This window comes from Acanthochromis polyacanthus, chromosome 8 (genome assembly GCF_021347895.1).
Source record: "Acanthochromis polyacanthus isolate Apoly-LR-REF ecotype Palm Island chromosome 8, KAUST_Apoly_ChrSc, whole genome shotgun sequence".
NCBI lineage: Eukaryota > Metazoa > Chordata > Actinopteri > Pomacentridae > Acanthochromis > Acanthochromis polyacanthus.
The window spans coordinates 16,795,336-16,801,335 of NC_067120.1; the positions used below are offsets into that span (position 1 = coordinate 16,795,336).

The window sequence follows — 6,000 nt, forward strand, 5'->3', positions numbered from 1 at the left end:
ACGCAGTCTTCACACATTTAATTGGTATCAATGTGCTTAATGTGTCAGGCTGTTTGCACCTGAGATCAATTCATAAGCGCTGCTGCACAATAGCATTTATTATTTACAAGGAGTTCTGACTTCATTTTGAAAAGTAAACAAGGTCCTGTGGCTTTTTCAGCTCATAAAATCAAGTGCTGTATTTTTATTATCAGTTTTGTCTCCTATCATTGTTCATTTTCTGTTATTTCCTTGTATTTCTCATTTATTTTTCAGTAGATTTGGAAGATAGTGTCTAAAATAATGCTGAATAAGTGAGTGGATGGCAAATAACAGAGCAGTGAGCCAGGAAATGTTTATCAATGACATTTTTAATCATTGTTATCATTTATGTTGTCCATTGCACATGTAAAGGCGAGGCGATTTGAGCATTACATACATGTATACCTTTGTGAATGCTTTAGCACACATTTAGAAGATGATAAAGTGCTGTCGTGGGAGTCTCACACTCTTGGGTCCTCTGCAGGAGCTGCAGGGCCATCTGGTCCCCACAGGCCAGCGTCGCATCCTCCTTCAGGCCGGCCAGCACTGATCTGGCACTCCACTCCCACTCTCCACACGCGTGTGTGTGTGTGTGGTCCAGATTGGATGACGGCAATGATGAAACAATCATTCCTGTGGGCGGCTTGTTTTTCCAAGGTCACAGCACTCCCACCCCACCCATGGATAGATCTGAGGGAGATGCTGAGCAGGCTTGGACCGAGATACTCATCTCTTGTAATGGAAAGGTGGCATGGCACTTCACTGCAATGCAACATGGGATAACCGAGGCCACAGCCTTGAAGGATCCTTTCACAGGAGAACAAAGGTTGCTTTTTCTTACATATTAATTTTTACATAGGTTTTATTCCTGGCATTCAAATCTACGCCATGCAAATGAGTGAAACTGTTCATTAGTGATCCAAAACCAAAGGATATTTCATTTATATAATGCTAGACATAAAATATAAACAGCAATTCCTCACATGTGAATAACAAGTAAAAGTGTTTGCAGAAAAAAAAAATGCCGAAAACGATTCATCAATTTTCAAAACAGTTGCCAAACAATTTCTTGCTAATTATTTCTACTCCGCTTGTTGGTGTTAATTATTTTCAGACTGCTCAGTCAATTAGTAGTGAAATTCTGAAAAAACAGCATTTACAAGTACAGCTATTACTGGCAGGTTGCTTTAAACAAACATGAATCAGCAACAGTTTGGCTGAATTATGGAGTTGTCTTTTAAGTGACATTTGATTGGGTTTGGATGTTAAATGGGAGAAATGGCTGCATTTCTGTGTTTTTACATTTTAACTATTCAGTCAGATAAACAAAGGCGGCGTTGCGTGGAGCCATTTGATGACAGAACGCACACATGCGGTCGACTGTCCTGTCAGGACAATGGTGCGGCTGCTTCGGCGGTGCAGCTGTGATACCCATCTGAGGGGGCACATTTTCCACAGGAGGCTCTAATTTACTGCTTCGGGGCTTCGGCTGCCTCCGGTATGATTTATCTGCAGCCCAGCTCAAACGAGAGCTTCGACACAAGATGGATGGGGGGGACAGTGTGGGCTGCTCACTGATCCATAGGCTGGCTCTCCTTACAGTCAGGATATGATAAATGATGTTTGGCTTTGCCCGTGAGGCCGGAATACTTGTATTTCTTACACAAGACAGACACTGATTTGAATATAATGCAGACCTGCAGGAGCTGCTCTGCTCAACAGGAATGACAACAATGAGCGGTTTATTTACTAAGCAAAAGGAAAGACACTGTTTCTGTGCAACCTACGATGAGTAGCAGGAGTAGAATGCATTGTGTAATATCGGCACAGATGCTAGTGGGCAGAACTGTGGCCCAGGATGAACATAACTCCATCATAACACACTATCAAGTGTGAACTCATAAATATTTCATGGGAGTCTTCTTGGAAGGTCAAAGCAGGATTCAATCTTCAGTCAGGGAGTGAATGAGCTGTGGGGCAGGACTGCTGCAGCCCCCCTGCACGATCTCATCGACTCAGTGCTGCCAGCCAATCAAAGCTCATTGTATATTCTGGTCGCCACCCCCCATCACGAGACCCCCTGACGGCTACATCCTAATGTGCTCCAGAGCAGCCAGATGCTGCCGGGCAGCCGAGGGACGATTTCAAAAGGTTAACTCACAAACGCATGGCCGACATCAGCTCTGAGAGGAAGAGGAGGAGGAAGAGGAGGACACTGCTGCTCCAAAAGCCTGTGGGGGGGTCAGGTCATGTGTTTGCGGACACACACGCATAGGAAGAAGCAGCAGCAGATTTAGCGTGACAAGCAGATGATGAGACGCGCAGATTGATGGTCCGCGCGCTGCGTAAAAAGAGGCGTTCAAGTACAGGAGGAGCATCCGACGGTATGCAGCAGCAGCAGCAGCGGTATTAACAAAGGACACGGAGCCACGAAGCCGTGCGTATCAGAGCAGATGTATTGTAGGACACCTCTGTGGGCAGCAGGAGCCACGTCACCCTTCTGCTCATAGCAACAGTCCCGTTGACCTACATGCTTTTCTACAGTCCGCCGGAGCTGCTGCCGCTGGAAAGAAAAAAACCCTTAAGCAAATCCACACATCACCCCTGCACATTTTAACATGTGCATAGCAAATTAGTCAAACTTGCATATCCGATGCAGGCAAGATTTATCGCCAGTCCTGCAAAGAAAAGATCAAATAAGCTGATTAAATGAAAACTATATACAGACAAAGTGCTTTTCCCCCCTCCTCCCCTTCCCACGTTCAGACTATTTTATTGCATGAAACATGATACAAAGTCACAAAATGCAACCTCGATTTAGATTACACTGAAAATACAGCTTCGGATGCAACACTTAGCGGCGTGCATTACCTGCGAATACCCGTTAAAAGAGCGTCGGGGAACCGGGGAGGGAGGATTTCTCCGTCGGCTGGAGCGGAGGCACCAGCACTAGCAAGGCAGTAGCTTGCGCAGTCATCTCCATAGCGGGCAGTGTCACAACCCAGCCAACAGCACAAACTACTACCTCAGCCAGTACGTGGTTTTTCAACAGGCGAGAAGAAAACTGTGCATTTTTTTTGCAAATAAATACCGAAAAGAAAAATGCAAAGACTCCGGCGACGTTCCCACGCAGCCGAGGATGGTCCGTTCTTCTCGCGCTCCGCTCCTCTCCAGTGTGCAGACTTGAAATAAGAGGGAAACCCCGCCCTAGCAGACCTGCTTCTCCCCCCCTCTGCTCTCCTCCCTCCCTCCCTCATCCCTCCCTCCTCATCCCTCCCTCCTCGTCTTCTTCAACCACAAAATGCTCCTTTCCCCTCATATGACCCACCGGATGATCCCAAAGCTAGGGTGCAGGGACCTCCGGGAGCACTTAGAGGGAGCACTGGGGGTCCCCGTAGCACGCACTGCTGTTTTAGTTTGCAAAAATCGTGGTTTGCTTTTCCCCTGGAAATGCTTTTTCAGTGTGGAGAGGAGCTTTCTGTTGCTCAGGTTCCCCTCGTTGAAACTATAACCCCACCTACTGTACAGCATTGACACATCACACAGAGATGAGGCTCAGTGTTCAAAAGATCCTCTTTGAAATGCCCCTCATATGCAAGGTTTGATTCATTATTACAAAGATTAAACATATTTTTATAGTTCTTCAATGCCACACCCTGCTAAATTAAATGCATGTTTGGGGGATTCTCAGTATGTTAATAATCTATAACAATATGGATTAATATGCTAAGTGATGAAACTGCGCAGATTTGGCCATATTACAGGATTATAATCGTCTGTCAACATGCTACTGCAGCTAATGATTATTACAGTATAGGCCACTGGGCAATGGAGCTGAAAAGTCTAGTAGATAAAACGTATTTCATCTAATAATTATCCATGGTATTTTTTAAAGGCAAAGAAATAAAGGTTTATTACTTCGCTAAGGAAATGCGGCCAAGTTCTGTGACGACTGGCGTATGTTTGTGAACAACATGACTCAAAAATGGACTAACAGATTTAGATGAAATTTTCAGGGAAGGTCAGAAATGACACAAGGACCAAGTGACTAGATTTTGGCAGTGATGCGGCTTATATTCTGGATCCACGGAACTACATATTTAGGTCACGCAATTCGGTATCTGTACACAACGTACACATGCATAACACCCACATGTGCTCACCGTGAGGTAATTTTTTTTATTAAAGATTTCATCCATCGGAAGTCATACAACGACTGAGCAGCCTTGACGGAGTACTGCACTGTCCGACTTCTTTACCTGTTGCGAACTTAACCACTTTAGCCTGTGTGTTAATGTAAATAGGTAAGAACTTCAATGTCAAGAAGAATGAAAAACACAAAAATAGGTCTAAGGGAATGTGCCCCCATGAACGCCCCCAATATTGAGTCCATCAGCCCTCATAAGGCACATAAGGTTATATGCATTTTCTGACTGTGTCCATCTCGTAGGGGTGAATGTCAGCCTTCGCTAAGTCCACATCACCCACAGAGCAGATCTGTGGCCATGAACGGAGGTGACGAGAGGCCCAGGTAGCAGCAGACTAGCGTACCTCAGGAGACCTGCACATAGGCCACAGGAAGAGTGCTGAGACTGAGGTGGCTCAATTATCAAAAGATACGAAAAGCTGCTTATGGTTCTGTTATGAAGCATGCATGGGGTTTGATCATGCCACCAAACTTTGCGTTTTCCACATACATTTCATGGCGGCTTGCATCTAATGAATTAAACTGAAACATTCTGTCAAACAGTTTGGTTTTTGCCAAGTCTTTCGCTGTTACATCTCACTATCGTGTATCACCCAGGCCTAGATTATCATCGGCTATTCTGCCGATTATTTCCTTTATAATCATTTTGTCTACAAAATGCAAGACGAGGAACCAAGCCCAAGAATAGTCTTCTAACAGCGTTTTGTCCAAATCAACCCATGCATGTTAAGTTCACCATCATGTAGGACAAAGAAAGCATTTAATTGGAACATCTGACAAGACGAACTAAATAAACGTGTGTTTTCTTTGAAAGCAGATGCTTGACTAATGGATTATTCCATTTCAAAATATTGGTACTGCTGGCTAGTTCCTATATTACACACTCACAAATTCCCATTTAGCAGGCTGAATATTTTCCACAAGAGAGAGCTTTTCAGTTATTATCAGACCAGTTCTTCACATGCCAAGTGGCCTATGGGACAAGAAGGCAGCACACCTGTAGAAGTAGATTCTCAGAGTTGCCACCTACAGGCAAAAAAAGAAGTTGTAGCTGCTGGACTTACACCACCTACTGGCCCTTTTGTTCACTTTTTTGTGTCAGCGTTTTGGTTTTAACATTTTAAAACATGAGTTCTTTTTTCAAACATGAAACAGCAAAAAGTCCTGCAGATAAATCAGTTTTTTGTTCATTTAAAAGACCTAGCGATCATGAATATACTCTGACCAGTCAACATTAAAACAACAGAGAGCGAATAACATTGATCATCTCCTTACAATGCGCTGTTTTGCTGGAAAACCTCGAGTCCTGGCATTTGTGCAGATTCTCGTTGAGCACTCGTAGGATGCTCTGGGAAAAAAAACCCTGATCTATGAAGGCCTCGCTCCACATCTCCCAGGTCTGAAATGATCCACTGCCAAGGTCCCAGTAGTAAACAACACACTACACCTCCAGAAGTCCTGTGTCTATTGACCAGAGTTGTTTTTGGCAGCAGAAATAGGACCTACGCAGCCTACACAATATTATTACGACGTGATTTTAATATTGTGACTGTTCAGTGTCCAATGATTAAAAAAAACATTAGAAAAATAAAGTTAAAGGGAATCTGAAAATAAAAACTAGGATGTTCAATGAGTATGGCATGTTAAGGAGGCTTAGCTCATTTTATATTAAAATTATTGCGCCCTTTACATATAGGGAACATTTGAACTGCTACGATTATTCAATATAACTTTAATATGCACTATAACTGAGCACACTCACAGCACAGAGC

General features: G+C 43.8%; 1 long non-coding RNA gene across 1 annotated transcript; it reads right to left on the bottom strand.

Annotated features, from left to right (window-relative positions):
* Positions 1-332: 332 nt before the first annotated feature.
* LOC110959600 (uncharacterized) lies at positions 333-3,246 on the bottom strand. The gene is made up of 2 exons (XR_002596239.2): positions 2,893-3,246; positions 333-2,699 (listed from the first exon to the last, which is right to left on the bottom strand). It is a non-coding gene; the product is annotated as an uncharacterized LOC110959600 (long non-coding RNA).
* Between the last annotated feature and the right edge of the window lie 2,754 nt (positions 3,247-6,000).